Source organism: Lepus europaeus, chromosome 1 (assembly GCF_033115175.1).
Source record: "Lepus europaeus isolate LE1 chromosome 1, mLepTim1.pri, whole genome shotgun sequence".
In the NCBI taxonomy this organism is placed as follows: domain Eukaryota; kingdom Metazoa; phylum Chordata; class Mammalia; order Lagomorpha; family Leporidae; genus Lepus; species Lepus europaeus.
In genome coordinates, this window is record NC_084827.1 from 166,306,227 (window position 1) to 166,324,757 (window position 18,531).

At 39.7% G+C, this 18,531-nt stretch overlaps 1 pseudogene; it reads left to right on the plus strand.

Annotated features, from left to right (window-relative positions):
- The first annotated feature begins 4,520 nt into the window (after positions 1-4,520).
- On the plus strand, positions 4,521-11,647 carry LOC133763505 (splicing factor, proline- and glutamine-rich-like; annotated as a pseudogene).
- Positions 11,648-18,531: the final 6,884 nt, after the last annotated feature.

Below are 18,531 nucleotides of genomic sequence, written 5' to 3' on the forward strand. Positions count from 1 at the left end.
ATTGAAAATGAAAAAAATAACTTGGTTTTAAATTGGAAATTGCATAGAAAATTAATCAATTTTTTAAAAATATCATGTAAGATCTCTGTCCTTAATGTGCTTTACATTGTGATTTAATGCTATAACTAATACTCCAAGAGTATTTTTCACTTTATGTTGCTATGTGGGTGCAAACTGTTGAAATCTTTACTTAATATATACTAAGCTGATCTTCTGTATATAAAGAGAATTGAAAATGAATCTTTATGTGAATGGAAGGGGAGAGGGAGCAGGAAAGGGGAGGGTTGCGGGTGGGAGGGAAGTTATGCGGAGGGGGAGAAAGCCATTGTAATCCATAAGCTGTACTTTGGAAATTTATATTCATTAAATAAAAGTTTTTAAAAAAAAGAATAAAAAAAGACCAGTGTCTACAAATAATAATTGATAGAATTAAAATGAGAGAATGATCCTACATGGGAAGCAGCATACACAGCAGACTCATATGCAAATGCCCTAAACAGCACTCTGGCCTCAGAATCAGCCCTTAAGTCATTTGGATTTGGCTAAAAATGCCCATTAATTTTTTCATGTTGATTTTATGTCCTGACACTTTATCAAACTCTTTTATGAGATTCCATAGTCTCTTAGTAAATTTTTTAGATCTACTGTATAAAGGATTGTGTCATCTGCAAAGAGGGATAGTTTGATTTCTTCTTTTCCAATTTGAAACCTTTTGATTTCTTTTTCTTGTCTAATGCCTCTGGCTAAAACTTCCAGGACCATAGTAAATAACAATGGAGAGAATGGGCATCCTTGTTTGGTTCTGGATTTTTGGGGGAATGCTTCCAGCTTTTCCTCATTCAATAGAATGCTGGCCTTGGGTTTGTCATAGATTGCCTTTTGTTTATTTTTTTTAACAACACACACACACACAAAAACCTAGCTTTTAATTTCACTGACTTTTTGTATTTTTTTGTTTCAATTTTTATTGTTTCTTCTCTCATTTTAATTATTTCTTTCCTCCTTCTAACTTTGGGTTTGGTTGTTTTTCTAGGTCCATTGATTGCCCTTTTATCTGGTATCTTTCAATCCCTTAATTATTACATAGTACCCTTCTTTGTTTTAATAGTTTTTATGTTAAAGTCTATTTTGTCTGATATTAGGATGGCAACACCAGCTCCTTTTTGGTTTCTGTTAGTATGGAATATCTCTTTCCATCCTTTGACTTTCAGTCTGCTTGTATCATTGTTGGTGAGTTGTGTTTCTTGTAGGCAGCAAATAGACGGGTCTTTTGTTTTTTAATCCATTCAGCCAGTCTGTATCTTTTAACTGGTGAGCTGAGGCTATTTACATTCAAGGTGACTATTGATAGGTAATGACTTTTGTTTATTTTGGACTTCTTTTGTACCTCTAATGGGAGATTCTGTGTCATATTCTTTCATAATGATGCTATCTTTCTGTGTTTCTTAAGCATCTTTTGTAAGGCTGAACAATTGATTACAAATTCTTTCAATATCTCTTTGTTATGAAAGTTCTTTATTTTTCCTCCATTCATAAATGAGAGTTTTGTAGAGTACTGTATTCTGGGTTGATAGTTTTTTGTTTTTTTTTTTCTTACAAGATTTAGACTGTATTTTGCCATTCCCTTCTAGCTTTTAGGGTTTCTGATGAGAAGTCAGCTGTGATCTAAATTTAGATCTTCTGAAAGTATTCTGATGTTTCTCTCATGCACATTTTAGAATATTTTCTTTCTATTATACTGTGGAATGTTTGACTATGTATTGCATGAAGATCTTCTCTGGTCATGTGTTTCAAGAGTTCTATGTGCTTCTTCTACTTGAACATCCCTTTCTTTCTCCAAATTGGGGAATTTTTCCATAATTATTACACTAAATATGCCTTCCATTCCATTCTTCCTTTCCACACCTTCAAGAACTCCTAAGAACCGTATGTTAGATTGTTTAAATCTCCAACACTGGTTTTAAGGTTTCTATTTCTTCTTTTGTTTTTTGGTTTGAGTATAAGATTTCCAAAGATTTATCTTCCAACTTGGATATTCTTTCTTCTGCCTTACTGATTCTGCATTTTTTATTTTATCTATCAAGTTCTTGACTTATATTTCATTTTGATTTCTCTTCAAAATCACAATTTCATGGGATAAATTTTTACTCATGTCATGAATGATTGTCTTTAGTTTGTGGATTTGCTTCTGATTGCTTTTTAGTAATCTTGTGATTAATTTTTTTGAATTCCATTTCCAGCATTTCCTCAATCTCTTAATCTTCACATTCTAATATTGAAATGTTGTTGTGTTCCTTTGGGGGTGATCATGGTGTCACCCTTATTCTATTTATTGAATTTTTGCTTTTATTTTTAAGCATTTGTGGAGTTAATTGTTGATTTTTTTCCACTTTGATGGCTTTTATCTTTGAGCCGTGCCTCTGTGGCTTAGTGGAATGTCTGCTTTCAGTACATATGGAGAGGTTTGTGGTTGATGTATCCAGGGAGTTCTGGTTAATGCTCCAGGTTGGAGTGAGTATCTATAGTAGCACTCATGTTTGGGGTGGTAGCTCTCCTCTTATTGACAGATAGTTGGGGGTGCGGGTGGTCATGTCTGTTGGTGTGATCACTCTGTTATCTCTTCTTCTTCAATCTGAGCAATGTCTTGGTGTTAGTCCCCGGTGTGTACAACACTCATCCATGTGAATGATCTGCATGGTCCTTCCTGTGAGCTCAGTTCCAGCTGCAGTGAGATGCCCTGATAACCTACAAGTTCTGAGAGTGTGGCTCTGTACCCAGAGTTTGCCCAGAATCCCAGCTACACCCTGCTCCTTCTCACACAGTCACAATGTTTTCACAGTCTCAGCACCCAGGGCTCCCACAGTCAAGGGGTGCAAGAGAATCCACTCTGCCCTGCTAGCCTGTCTTGTCCAGAAATACTGAGAGGTTCCCAGAGATGCTGTCCATGCGTGTTTCACATAATCAGACTGAATCTAGCTGGGGAACACAGATTTTCCCCCCACCCCAGGTAAAATTCCTGTATCATAAGCATGCACAATACCTGCCAACCACTGCCCTACCCCTTTCACAATTGAGCTGGGTGGGTACAAGAGTCACCATGGGAGATTCTTCCCCTCAGTGATGTTATATCCCCCTTCTCATCCATTGCCAGGTGGATGCAGCATAGCTGTTGTTGTTGCCCCGATGGCTGGTTGGTTGCCCGTGCCAACATCCCTTCTAGCTGCTGTGTGTGCACAGAAAAGCTGGAGCAGCCTCTACTGTTTTTGCACAAAATGGTACCCACATTCTCACAGCTAGCTGTAGGGTTCTGGTATGGAGGAGAATGAAGTGGAGAGAGAGATGCACTGCTTTCCCTCCCCCCGCCAGGGTGAGCAGTCGCCCAGCTCTCCTGAGGGTTTCAGGCCAAACTCAAACACAGTGAAGTCTACTAGGCCCTCCTTCCAGCTATATCAACCATGGCATGGGCCAATGCAATCTCACTTTATCTTGCTAGCCATTGTGGGCTTCTGGGTTGTTTGTTGTGTTCATGTTCTCTGCTCTCTGCTTGTTGCATGCCTGCATCTTTCACTCAGGTCCAGACCATTTCCACTGCTTTTACTAGACCTCCTACTACAGTTTTCCCTCCAATTTTTTCCCGAGAGTGTACCTTCTCCACTTTTGTTTCCCCTAAGTTCATGGAGCCTAGAGCACAACTCAATGTCACTGTTCTGCCATCTTGCCTCTTGCTTTTCACTTTTGATATAATTATTTAATGCTATGAATTTTCCTCTCACTGCTTCATTTGAGTTCAAAAATTCTCATATATTTTCATTAACATTATTTTCTAGACATTTGTAATCTAATTTTGTATTTCTCTTTGCTATAAGAGTTGTTTAATAGTTTTACATTTCAAGAGAGGAAGCAATTTTATTATATTATGATCAAATAATGATGCTATATTGTTTCAGTTTTTTAATTTTTGTTTTTCTGTGTGACATCCACAAAAATAAATGACCAATACTTATTAATATTTTGGATGCCTTGGTAAAAAGCTATATTACTCATTATTTGGATACAAAATTCAATATATATTTATAAGCTCTGCATCATTGATTAGATCTTTAGATCCTTGCTAACTTTTGGATATTTGATCTGTCTTGCCCTCAGAGGTATGATCGTTTTTGTTTTTGGTATATGTGTGTATTTATGCTTTCATCTCTTATATTTTCTGCTTCTTGAAGGTTTCTACTGGTTGTTTATTGTAGGTACATTAATAATTGCACATATTTTTGTGCATTGTGTTGAAAGTGGCTTAATAGGGAAAATATTTTGATCAGGGGAAGATAGCAGAAGAAATGTGGAAGTGTATTTCTAGAGGAGAGTTGGAGAGAAGTTTGCAGCAGCAATTCTAAAGAAGAGGAATGCTGTGGAGTAACCTGGAAAGAGCAGATGTGCAACAGCAAGTGAGGACACCACACATGACTCTCACAGCCAGGGGCTGGAAGTGACACCAACTTCTGAGAGCTAGGTGAGGGTAGACTATGGCAGCCAATGCTGCTGGCAATATTGTACGAGGGAGATCCTTGCTGACCACACTGACTTTGAGTCCAGCATGGAGCCCTGGTGGAGGCAGGGTAGCCACCTAATCCAGCAAAGAAAGAGCTCCTTTCTTTCTCCAGATCCCTCCACAAGGGTGCCCGGCTACTGGCAGGGAGAAGATGCCATCTTGAGGCTGAGTCGGGTCTCTACCAAAGGGAAAAATCTGCATTTACACCTGAGTTTAAGACTGCCTGGGAGGGTTGACAGGGGGCTGGGAACCCCCTGTGATGTTCCCATAGGTCCCTGTGGAACCTATGAGGTGCCCCCATGCTCTCAACCTATCACAGGTTCTGGGGCTCAAAATGCCAAAGCAGAGCACCCACAGGCAGCTGTCTCTGCAAATGATTGTTCTCTTTGTGGATGAGCATGTTTGTGGGGCAGAGATGGGATCCTTTGCAACTCATGATTGTGGGAGCTTTGCACACTGTGACTGTGGGAATTCTGTGATTGCATGATAGGGTGTTGCTGGATCTCTGGGCAAACACTGTGTCTTGCATCAGAAGTTCAGAGCTCTCTGACGGTCTGTGTTGGGTCATTGCAGAGGGTTCTGTGCTTACACTGAGGATCACACAGATCCTTTATGTGGCTCATGTGCCTGTGTAGGTGGGGGTTGTATCCACTGTGGTCTAACCCCAGGCATTGATCACCTTGGAAGAGAGGAGCTGAGGATGTCATGCCAACAGGTGCGATCATACCCTCCCTGCTGCTGACAATAGAGGAGATCTACCATGCCCAACTTGAGCACTGACCAAGGTTTCCTGGCCTCACCCAGTACATGCCTGTGGGTATCTATTGAAGGAGCAGACACTGCACTAAGCCGCAGAGACATAGTTCAAAGATAAAACCCATCAGTGGAGAAAACCAATAAGTGTTTCCTCAAATGTCTAAAAATAAACACAGAAATACAAGAAAAAAGAACAAGGAAAACAACATGACTCACCCAAAGCAACACAACAACACTTCAATATTAGAATGTGCATAGTTAACTTTAATAAGTGCACCACTCGAACAGTTAGATGACGAAGATGGTCTTCCTGAGAAGCTTGCACAGAAGAATCCGATGTATCAAAAGGAGAGAGAAGGAGGCGGCAAGATGGCGGAATAGGCAGGGAGCACACTTAGTCCGGGGGGAGAGAAAGCTTAATATAAGTGGAGATACTGCAGGGTCAAGGAAGAGAAGGGGATGAAACAGCAGAGGAAACTCTTCCGGAACTAGTGATTCACAGTGGACCTGCGTGGAGAGCGTGGGAGCCCAAGTTCGGGACACCAGCGGCAGACTCAACGCACCAGCGCTGGAACGCGAGGTGAGCCGAACCTCCATAGCCCGAGATACCAGCAGGCAAGCGGAAAGAGGAGGCTAGAGGGAACGAGGCTTGAAACTCCGTGGGGAAAAGTTCACCAGGCTAACTAGAAGAGAGAGAAAAAAAATAAAAAAGTGACCGATACAGACAGAAGTTTCTCTCTCTCCGCTCACCTCTCAAAGGCGAGCAAGACAGAGCAGGCGCCATTTTGGACATACGTCATAAGCAGGGCGACCTCAGGTCTGCACCAGCCCTGAGCCTAGCAGAAAAACCTGACTCTGGGGGGAGGGGTGAAATAACAGGAGATTAGCATCTAACTTGGCAACCCAGTGGGAGACTGCAGGAGAATTGCAGCCCACACTGAGGGCAGCAGAGATTCCCTGTGTGGTCCTTGGGAAAGAGCTTCCGATCTCTGGCTCCTGTGGGTATATCATTTGCCTGCTAACTACCTCCAATTGCGTTCAGCTGTGCGGAATTACTTCCCTTTTAAATCAAAAAAAGAAAGAGAGATTTACCATACCTAACCTGGGAGTGTCATCTTTGACACACCCTCAGCCCTGAGGAACCAAACACAGCTCTCAGTCCACACTCATCTCAAGCCTCTAAGGCTCCACTGAAAGCAGACAGTCCACTTAATATAGAGCCATAGTGTAACAAGAAAAAACACCACAGTGAAGAAACCAAATATCTCCAACATGCCAAACAACAAACGCAAAAACCAAGCTAACAAGAACAAGGAAGAAACTATGACGCCCCCAAATGAAAAAGACACCCCAATTCAAGATTATGAAGATGATGAGATTGAAGAAATGCAAGAAGCAGATCTCAAAAAATTGATAAGAACATTAAGAAGTTCTCAAAAACAAATTCTTGAACTACAGAAATCCTTCAAGGACAAGATAGAAAATCTCTCTCGTGAAAGTGAAATATTAAGGAGGAATCAAAATGAAATGAAACAACTAGTGGAACAAGAAACTCTGATAGTGACTAGAAATCATAATGAAATGAAGTATTCAATAGATCAAATGACAAACACATTAGAGAGACTTAAAACCAGAATGGGCGAAGCAGAAGAGAGAATATCAGACTTAGAAGACAGAGAACAGGAAAGGAAACAGGCAAACCAAAGAAAAGAAGAAATTAGAAATCTAAAAAATATTGTTGGGAATCTACAGGATACTATTAAAAAACCCAACATTTGGGTTCTAGGAGTTCCTGAAGGCATGGAGAGGGAGAAAGGATTAGAAGGCATTTTCAGTGAGATACTAGCGGAAAATTTCCCAGGTTTGGAGAAGGACAGAGGCATCTTAGTACAGGAAGCTTATAGAACCCCTAATAAACATGACCAAAAGAGATCCTCACCACGACATGTTGTAATCAAACTCACCACAGTGAAACATAAAGAAAAGATCCTAAAGGGTGCAAGAGAGAAACGTCAGATCACTCTTAGAGGATCTCCAATTAGACTCACAGCAGACTTCTCATCAGAAACCCTACAAGCTAGAAGGGAATGGCGAGACATAGCCCAGGCACTAAGAGAGAAAAACTGCCAGCCCAGAATACTATATCCTGCAAAGCTCTCATTTGTGAATGAAGGTGAAATTAAGACTTTTCATAGCAAACAGAAACTGAAAGAATTTGTTGCCACTCATCCTGCCCTGCAAAAGATGCTTAAAGATGTCTTACACACAGAAACACAGAAACATGGTCACCAATATGAAAGAAGGTAAAGGAAGGAAACCTCACAGCAAAAGATCACAGGAAGCTCAATTTCTCTTTGACATAGAATTAAACTCTGATGCTCTGTTAAAGCAATGTGTTAAAGTAATCTATTATGTTCTCTTGATGTCTGTTAAATTCTAATTGTTCAAAAACAGCTGCATTTTTATTAAGAGCTATGGGTTATTTAAATATGTGCTTTTTTCAAAAATTTGAATAATCACCTTGTAACAATGATCAAATTTGGTCTATGTTATGTCATGATTTTAAGAAATCTTATTTCAACCAGATATATTGGATTTTGAGCCTTCTTGGCATTCTTGACAGGCATTCAAAAAATCAAAGTTTCAAACAATCTGGTCTCTAAAATTTCCAGTAAATCCTGGACTTTGGTTTTTCCAGTTTGGGCCCAACTGAAAAAATCGAAGGACATATGTCTCTCATCTTATAGAGACACCAACTAATCAGTCTATTTGGAGTATATTAGAAGGACTGTCAAGATGTGATGTGGTACCAGACTTTAAGTTTCTATAATGGAAAATGCTATTAATACAAATGTTTGAGAATTAAAAAGTCTAATGATCTTGTGTTACTAGACATGATAGTTATCTTAATGAGAAAGCCCCAGAGGCTTAAAGGGTTAAATACTTGTAAAATCCTACAGGTACTTTCAAAAATACTGTGAAGTAAGCAAGTGCCTCTTGTTGGTTGATGAGTTTATAATTTTAAACATGGCGACTTAAAGTCTTTTGTCATCCACAGTTATATATGATCTGCTGCTCATAAAACTAAAGCGTTGTTGGTTCTGTGTTTAGCTGTCCTCCTATAGGTTCCTGTGGACTTTTTCCAGCCACTTTTATTGTGTTCAGTACTTTGGGATGGCTCTGTAAACAGATGAAGCCAATAATGTATTAACAGTACCAACTGAGAGAAAGTATGGTTAACTGAGGTTACTAAAAAGAAAAAGCAATTCAAATCAATTGGCAATCTACAAAAAGAGTTAAAGATTTTAAAAGCTATTATTAAAATTGCTATATTGGTCTATTATGCTATATTATATTTGTGTACATATTGTATGTCCACATGGGGAAATTTTATTAAGAGTTTTATTTTAAATGGCTTATAGATAAGATTGTCCATAAATTTAAGCTGCTAAAATCAATCAAAGATACATTTTAATTTGTGGGACCTGAATCTGTGTATCATATGTTTTAGACTTGTTGGTAGAAAGAAACTAAAAACATTTTAGATGGTTGTGCTTAAGTTTACTGGCTAAACAAACTACACCATGTTAGATATTTAAGGGGTGTTTTCAAATACATGATTCTTAAAATTTATAGAAGGCATTGGACCTTCTGGTAAATGTTTTCTTAAGTTGTTATCTAATGGTTGAAACGGTTTGCTAAGTATTCATGTGATATTGCTATTGTCAGCAAGCGATCTAGGACTTGCTCCCTCATTTCTCTATTCTAAGCCCAACTTGTTCTTTCATTTCTCTATTCTCTTCAAGGTAGGAAACTAATTCTATTATGAAGGAATCTGTAGGATGCACAATTTAATCTTTAGACCTTATAAAAGAGATGGCTAACATTTTTCTGCAATAGCATAGCCAAAATAAGAACTTAAATAATAATCTCATAGCTAGATTCATTCGCCATCAGCGAAGTATACAGTAAGTAGAAAAAACCTCCCTTTCAGACCAAAGGGAAAGAAAGTTTTAAAGTGAGAATATAATTTTCCTCATGGGCATTGTCTACCTTAGAAAAACTACTACAGAACATGCCTGTGACTATAGACTTGTAGTTCAGGCCACCAAAGATTAGAGATGGGACACGGGCACTCCCTTGACTTGCATCCTCTGGTCTGCTTTAACACAAACCAGGAGGAAAAGAAAGCTCGGCATCAGAAGCAATGGGTGGCAGGCCTATTAATGGCTGATCTGTACAGTGATCTGCCCTCAAGGAGACCCAACAGGCCAGTCCACTGCAGTGGCTTTCAATGTGGTAAGCCTGGGCTTCAGCAGAAGTCAGCTTGTGAAGAGCCCTGGCAGCTCTGCCAAGAGTTGGATCACTGGAAATGGACCTGCCCTGGAGTCGAAGGATGCCCAGGTCAGAGCCACAGATCTTATTGGCTCTAAGCTGAAAAGCCCTTCACTCAGCCCAACTTCCAAAGTGACCACTGCAGCTGAGGGGATGGTCAAGTAGGGTCAGCAACATTGCAGGCAGAACTGTAAATTTCTTGTTAGAGATGCCCCCTGCCTTTACCTGGCCAGCTCTCCTCCCAGGCCAGCCAAGTAATGAAAGTCAACAGAGTGCCTTCCCCTAGGAGGTTCACACCTCCCTTAGGATACACCCCATGTGAAGAGATAGATAGGTCTGGGCCTCTGAATTTACAAGGCCTAAAGCCCACCAGATTATTATCAAGCCCCTTCTATCAGGTTCTATTTGCCTCTCAATCAGAAAACTTAATTGTAGCTTAGACAGCACCTTTCTTAGCTCCTCTAACAATGACTCTGTCCTTTGTTCTAGGCCCTGTCTAGCACACTTGGGCCTCATTCCTTTGTAATCATAACCTCTACTCTACCACCAATGGCTCTACTCCCAACATGTGTGTACTGATGGTCCTCTTCCCCACTTAATGCTGTATAATTGTTCAAACCTGGTAAATGCCACTCTTAGGATCATTGGTTACTATCCTCACTCTGTCTTTTATGACCTTGTCTAAATATGATCAGAGTCGGCAAACTTGGAAGGCTTCCATAGCCTTGGCAACTCATGACGACAGCCTAGGATGGTTACTGGCGCCATAAACTAGAGTGTCAATTTGTTGGGTCAACAACAGGAGCCACTGTGCACTTGCTCCTCATGTGGGATCTCTGTCCTTAATGTGCTGTACATTGTGATTTAATGCTATAACTAGTACTCAAACAGTATGTTTCACTTTGTGTTTCTATGTGGGTGCAAACTGTTGAAATCTTTATACTAAATTGATCTTCTGTATATAAAGAGAATTGAAAATGAATCTTGATGTGAACGGTAGGGGAGAGGGAGCGGGAGAGGGGAGGGTTGCGGGTGGGAGGGAAGTTATGGGGGGGGGAAGTAATCCATAAGCTGTACACTGGAAATTTATATTCATTAAATAAAAGTTAAAAAAAAAAAAAAGGAGAGAGAAACTCCTCCACGCTTTGCTCAGTATGGCACGTTTGAATATGAAGACTCTCAGCGATGGAAGTCTTTGGATGAAATGGAGAAACAGTAGAGGGAACAAGTTGAAAAAAATATGAAGGATGCAAAAGATAAATTGGAAAGTGAAATGGAAGATGCTTATCATGAACATCAGGCAAATCTTTTGCGCTAAGATCTAATGAGACATCAGGAAGAATTAAGACGTATGGAAGAACTTCACAATCAAGAAATGCAGAAACGTAAAGAAATGCAGTTGAGGCAAGAGGAAGAATGACGTAGAAGGGAGGAAGAGATGATGATTCGTCAACGTGAGATGGAAGAGCAAATGAGACGCCAAAGGGAGGAGAGTTACAGTCGTATGGGCTACATGGATCCAAGAGAAAGAGACATGAGAATGGGCGGTGGAGGAGCAATGAACATGGGAGATCCCTATGGTTCAGGAGGCCAGAAATTTCCACCTCTAGGTGGTGGTGGCGGCATAGGTTATGAAGCTAACCCTGGAGTTCCACCACCAACCATGAATGGTTCCATGATGGGAAGCGACATGCGTACTGAGCGCTTTGGGCAGGGAGGTGCGGGGCCTGTGGGTGGACAGGCTCCTAGAGGAATGGGGCCTGGAACTCCAGCAGGATATGGTAGAGGGAGAGAAGAGTATGAAGGCCCCAACAAAAAGCCCCAATTTTAGATGTGATATTTAGGCTTTCATTCCATTTGTTTTTGTCTTCTTGTTTAGATACCAATCTTTTAAATTCTTGCATTTTAGTAAGAAAGCTACCTTTTTATGGATGTTAGCAGTTTATTGACCGAATATTTGTAAATGGTCTGTTTGGGCAGGTAAAATTATGTAATGCAGTGTTTGAAACAGGAGAAATTTTTTTTCCTTTCTATTTCCTTTTTAATGCTTTGTTTTTGTTTTTGTTTTTTTTTTTAACTGTATAATATCCCTCAAGTTATGGCAGTGTACCTGTGCTACTGAATTTCCAAAGTGTACCAATTTTTTTTTACTGTGCTTCAAATAAATAGAAAAAATAGTTATAATAAAAAATATGATAAGTGCTTTTTTGTCTCATTTAGTACTTACATACAGACTGCAAACCTTTGATTTTTTGACTGTGCTTCTTCCTCTATTCCATTCATTTATGCTTACTTGAAGATATTTATTTCTTTCAGTATTTTAGGTCACACTTTATAATTGGACAATGACTATCCTCTATTTCAATTTAGTTTTACAGTTTATTTTACAGTTTATTTGGGAATTAGTAGATTTAAGCACTAAAAATATTTTTTGCAGCACTGCTACTTTCTAACATGCTATTGTTTTTTTTTTTTTAATTTCCAAATGCTGCCTTTAGCAGCTCTTTTACAATTAACATATGTATACACTTTCCTTTACTAAAGTAACAAATCACCACAAACTGAGCAGAAATAGCACCAAAGTATTAGCTCACAGTTCTAGAGTCTAGAAGGGTGCCATTGCATTCTATACTGGTAGCAGCGTATTGCAAGACTAAAGCAAAGGTGTCAGCCAGACTGAGCTTTAATTTGGATGCAAAAGAGAAGAATCCACTTCCCAGCTTCCTTGTGATGCCAGAATCCAGTTCCATAGCTGCAGGGTTGAGATCCTCATTTCTCCACTGGCTGTAAGCTGAGGGCCTCTCACAGCTCTCTAAGTCACACCCATTCTTTCCATGTGACCCTTTTCAGCTTCAATAAAACAATGGTGAATTGAATCCTCCTCAAGCATTGGATCTCTCTGACTTCCTCTTCTGCGTTTAAGGTCTTATGTGATTAGATCAAGTCTACTTGGACAATCTCCTTATTTTAAAGTCAGTGGTACCATATGCTGTAACATAATCATGGGAGTGACATGATATTCATAGGTTCCAGGGACTGATGTATGACATCTTGGAAGAGGGAGTATTTATTTTAGCAATTTAACAAGTCCCCAATGAGTTGCATTCCTTCCAAATGCAAATACATTCACAACCTCTCAAGATTTCTGAATGCCTCATCCCACTATAACATCAACTCAAAGTCTGAAATCGTATCCAAATCTCCTCAACTGAAAAGTCCAAAGTCTCATGACCTCAATCCTCTAAATCCAGGAAGGGTGGTCCTCGAGTTAGGATGGGGTTATGTCCTGATGGACATCATATATCGGACATATTGCAAGCTGAAAATACATTCATACACCTAAATTACAAAACAAAATAACTTACTATAGTTTACCTTAAATGTGGACAGAGCACTTACATTAACATATAGTTGGGGGGAAAAACGTCTAAAATAAAGCCTATTTTATAATTTTTTATTTGAGAGAGAAAGAAAATGATATCATTTATTTACTCCCCCAAAACTCAAAACAGATAGGGCTGGTCTAGGCTGATGCTAGGACTCCAGAACTCAGCCTAGATGCCCCCATTGAGGGCAGAGACTCAAGTAATTATACCGTCTTCTGCTGCCTCCCAGTGTGAGCTTTAGCAGGAAGCTGGAACCAAGAGTTGAGACAGGACTCAAAACTGAGTTACTGAGACAGCCACGTGGGCATCCCAAGCTGTATCTTTTTTTTTTTTTTTTAGTATTTGAAGAATTTTATTTCTGTCTCAGTCCTCTTGACCATATTATTTGTCCTAAATAGATGCCTAAAAAAATAGAATGCATAGAACCCCTGATTCCTAGAAACCAGACCATCCACAGACAAGAAAGAGCATCTGAATTTATCCAGGAGAACAAGATCTTGACATAGTTCTTTTTGTTCTCATTTGGTGCCAAGCTGTATCTTAACTGCTATGCTAAACAGTTACCCCTATTAAGAGGTTTTGCATATCTCATGTACCCACATAGGTGAGCATTTTTTGCATATAATGGGAGGTAAAAACACAAAACACATTATTCAAAGGTGCTGACAACACACTGCACCATAGAATATTGGTTGGTCACCTTCGTGATTGTATAGCTGTCCAGGACCTAAGGCTCGCTGCAGTGCCCAGCATCACAGGAGAATTCCAAACTGCAGATCACTGGCGTGTGAAAAGAACAAAATTCAGCTTATGATTTCTACTGAATGTGTATCACTTTCACACTATAATAAAGTCAAAAAATCATAAAGCAGGTACTGTCTGTATAGCTGAAGCTCCTGACCACAGTTCCTCTCCATTTGGAGATTCTGAAAACTAACAAGACAAGTATATGTGCCAACATACAATACTGGGTAAGGCATAAGGTTGCAGGTGTAGGTGTTCAAATTCAGTATGGGGTAAATTGAAAGGAAAATGTGTTCATGTGTGAAAAGCAGATCTGATGCCCAACTGGACAAACTTCTTTCCATGTCAAGTTTTTTGTGGCTGTCAGCTCCAACCTCAGGGTGCTACTCATCACAGTATGTTCTTGTTCTGCCCTCAGACCCATACTTCTATATGAGAGCATGAAATTTCAGCATAGAGTTTTATCAACCTGCTTCCTGTGAAGATAATATTAAGTCTGAGAGCTTTGTAATCTAGGCGCCTTTTCAGTTCCACTGGCAGTGTTTCTGCTGATGTTAAGTTCTTAAGAACGTTGTGGCATGGATTTCTTGACTATTCTCTCCATTCAATCTCCTTACATCTTTTCTCTATTTTTGGCTACTGCTGAAGTGGTGAAGACACACTGCCCTTAAACTTCTTGGGTCCCCTGTGTTGATAGAGATTATCCATGACCTTTAATTTCCTATTGCTGAGTATGACCTTCTGCTCTTTCAGAGTTTCAGTGAAAGGATTCAGTAAAATGTATGGCTGTGTCTTTGGCTTTTTATCTCCATGCCATGCTTTCAGAAGCAATTTGTTGATTTTAGCATCATCTGCCATATGGAAAAATTGAGTTTCCCAAATCACCGAGTCCTGGGTTCCTAAAGTCATAAGCAATTTATATCAGAGAGAATTCATCAAATTCATAGAAATAGAATCAACTATTCTTGCATGGGGCAATTTTGGTCCCCACGGGATACTTAACAATTCCTGAAGGCATGTTGGGGGAAGAGAGGTGGGTACTACTTGTTTTTATTAGATGGAAGCTGCTAAACATTCCATAATGCAGAAAATAGCCCCCTCCCCGTGATAAAAAGTGTTTGACTCTAAGTGTCTGCATTGCTGCAGATGGTAATCTGTGATGTAGACCAATCTTTTCATTTCAAATTTGAGGGTGTCTAGACCCAGGGAAGTGAATGATGAGCCCTCTTGTGAGCTCTCCAATACAAGGGCCGGAATCAGAACACGACTTCCAGACTTTTCTCCATGACACCAGGCTTCTCAAGATTTTTTATCAGTAAATCCCTCGACTGGCATTTGACATGTAGTTGGACCACAAATTTTAAGTACTTTTTCATTGATTTACTTAGAAAAAGAGACAGGCAGACAGGCAAAGCTCCTATTTACTCTTCAAATATTGCAGTGGCCAGGACTAGGTCAAGGCTGAAGACAAGCGCCAGGAACCCAATCCAGGTCTCCCACAGGGGTGGTAGAAATCCAATTAATTTTGAGCCATCACTGTTTTACTCTCAGAGTCTGCATTAGCAGGAAGATACAATTGGGAATAGGGCCAAGACTCAAACTCAAGTACTAACTTGGGACACAGGTATCTTAAACTTGGGCTAAATGCCTGTTTCAAAAGTACATTTAAAAATATTTTTCATAATTAAAAGTTTTACTAAAAGCACATCTTAAAATTAAGAATAATGATAATAATCATTTCTCAGCAGCTAGTGGACAGCACTCTTGGGATTCTTTTTTTCCAATATGTGTGGTCTCAACATAGTGACAAAGCTCTTGAGCCATTGGCTAGACTTAAAGTATAGTAAGTTTATTTCCTTATATTTTATTTTTACTAATTTGGGCAACCCACATTCACAATTATGGCCTGTCAAAAATGTGAAAGAGTTCTATACGTTCAAATAAACATGGACATAGAAATCAAATAGCTCTTTTTTTGTCAGACTACTAGTATTTTGTCAAAGTGTGTACATATACATACATAGAGAGAGATATGTGTGTTTATTTGAAAGTCAGTTAAGAGAGGGAGAGGGAGAGAGAGAGAGAAAGAAAGAGAAAAAGGGAGAGAGAGAGAGAGAGAGAATCTTCAATCCTTTGTTTCACTCCCCAGATAAACACAAGAGCCAGGAGTGAACCAGGGTGAAGCCAGAAGCCATAGCTTTATCCAAGCCTCCCACATGGGTGACAGAGGCCCAAATACTTGGTCCACCTTCCACTGCTTTTCCCAGACCATTAAAAGGGAGCTGAATCAGAAGTGGAACAGTCAGGACACTAACCAGTGAGCATATGGGATGCTGGTGTTGCAGCCAGTGGCTTCACCCCCTATGCCACAATGTCAGACCTCAAAACATATTACTATCAAAATCAGAGAAATTGAATATTTCAACTTTGGAAAGTTGAAATTTGTTTGCATTTTCCATGGATATGTGCTTCTCACCTTAAGCTACTCAATTGTATTTCATTGGGTGATTCAGCACACATAGAGAGAGCATGCTCAACAAGTTAGCTAGGAAGAATAACTTCTGATGTTCTGGTTCACAGTAGGTTGACTATAGTTAATAATATTGTATCAAATATTTTAATTTATGTGAAATAATATTTTGAATGTTCTCAGAACAAAGAAATGATAAATATATGAAGTGACAAATAAGCCTGATTTGATCATTGTATAACATATTCATATTCATGTACCAAAACATTACATTGTATCCAATAAATATGTTCAACTATTACATATTATTACATGTCATTTCAAAACAAAACCAAAAATAGTAATTCCCAAACATAAGACAGAAAGGAAACAATTTAGGAATTACCTAAGTTCTTTCCACTACAACTCTAGCTTTTAAAGACATTTCTATATTTGTAATACAAGTGGCTGATGTGTCAGCCCTAATGACTGGATTATCTAGATGTTGAAAATGGCTGAGGCCGGTGCTGCGGCTCAATAGGCTAATCCTCCGCCTTGCGGCGCCAGCACACCGGGTTCTAGTCCCAGTCGGGGCACCGATTCTATCCCGGTTGCCCCTCTTCCAGGCCAGCTCTCTGCTGTGTCCCGGGAGTGCAGTGGAGGATGGCCCAAGTGCTTGGGCCCTGCACCCCATGGGAGATCAGGAGAAGCACCTGGCTCCTGCCTTGGTATCAGTGCGGTGCACCGGCCGCGGCGGCCATTGGAGGGTGAACCAATGGTAAAGGAAGACCTTTCTCTCTGTCTCTCTCACTGTCCACTCTGCCTGTCAAAAACAAACAAAACAAAACAAAAAAATGGCTGAGATATGCAATTTATGCAACTCACAACAGAAGAACTAGAATCTTAACTGATTCAATTAGCATTATTAATTTGTTTTAAACATTTGTGTATCTTTTTATCAAATATCTTTTGTATCTTTTTTCAAATATCATAACACTCCAGGGAAGAAAATCCAAGGACTGACCCCCCTGTCCTGCAGTGGATGCTCTAGGCAGGAGATGGCTTTTGGAATGAATATTCTTTTCATCTACCTGTTAGGAGCACTGTTTGGAAGATGACCTTCAGCAAAGCAGAATGTCCTTCAATGAATGGTCTGTATAGGATTGTAAAGAGCCATTAAGCTTAGGACAGTTCTGATGGACCATCCCTACTCCAAATCCCTGCAAGAAGTGAACTGAGCTTTTCAGTGGTGCTGCTTAGCTTCTCCCTGCCAAAGTCTCCCCTTTTCTTCTATGTCGTAAATACTAATCTCAAGAGCACTCCCTAACAGAAGTCCTGAATGCTGATTTCACTCACTTAGATTGCCTCCCAGGAAACCCAAACTGGAAATGTACTCTTAGGAAATGAAATTTATTATCTGAGTGTTTTTTAAAACTTCATCAGTACCGGTTCCTATGCAAGACATTCTAGTTAAATAAATAATTCTTGACTTATTTTTAGGTGATCAAGAAAGCAAAAGTCCCCATAAGCAGTGAAGTGTGATTGCAAAGGCCCTGGAGTAAGCACCATAGTGGTCAAGCATTTCAGCTGTAACTTCTAACCCTCCCATCTCAGCTATGATTTCCAGATGCCAAGTGAAGATATGAATAGTACCTGTCTAATAGTATTTGGGGAACTGTTTAAATGAGACCATATACTTAAAGCACAGAGAAAAATGAAGTTCATAGTATATGTCTGCTCTATTTTTAAAAAGTTATTCATTTATTTCAAAGTCAGAGTTACATGGACACACACACACACACACAGAGAGAGAGAGAGAGAGAGAGAGAGAGAGAGAATATCTTCCATCGACTAGTTCACTCCCCAAATCCTAAATGCCCACAACATCCAGGGCTGGATTGGATTAAGCTAAATCAGAGAACTAGAAATACCATCCAGGTGTCCCATGTGGGCAGCAAGGACCTAAGTACCAGAGATATCATCTGAAGACTCACAGGATGCACATTAGCAAAAAAAATGAATGTGAAATGGAGGCAGAAATCTATCCCATCTCTCCAACGGTCGGTGCAGACAACCCAAACTGCAGCTTAAACCAATGCACCACAATGTCCTCCCTGCTATATTCCCTGCTATATTTTGCTTACTTGGCAAGTGCTGATCCATACATTTTGCACATGAAGGGTCTCAAGTAAATATAAGGCTAACTATCTGCTCCCATACCATTGACATTGTACAGTGTTCTTTGATGACAGGCTTTTTCTGGTTCAACTGCTTCCTCTCCAAGCATAATATTTGTCATTACATATTATAAGCTT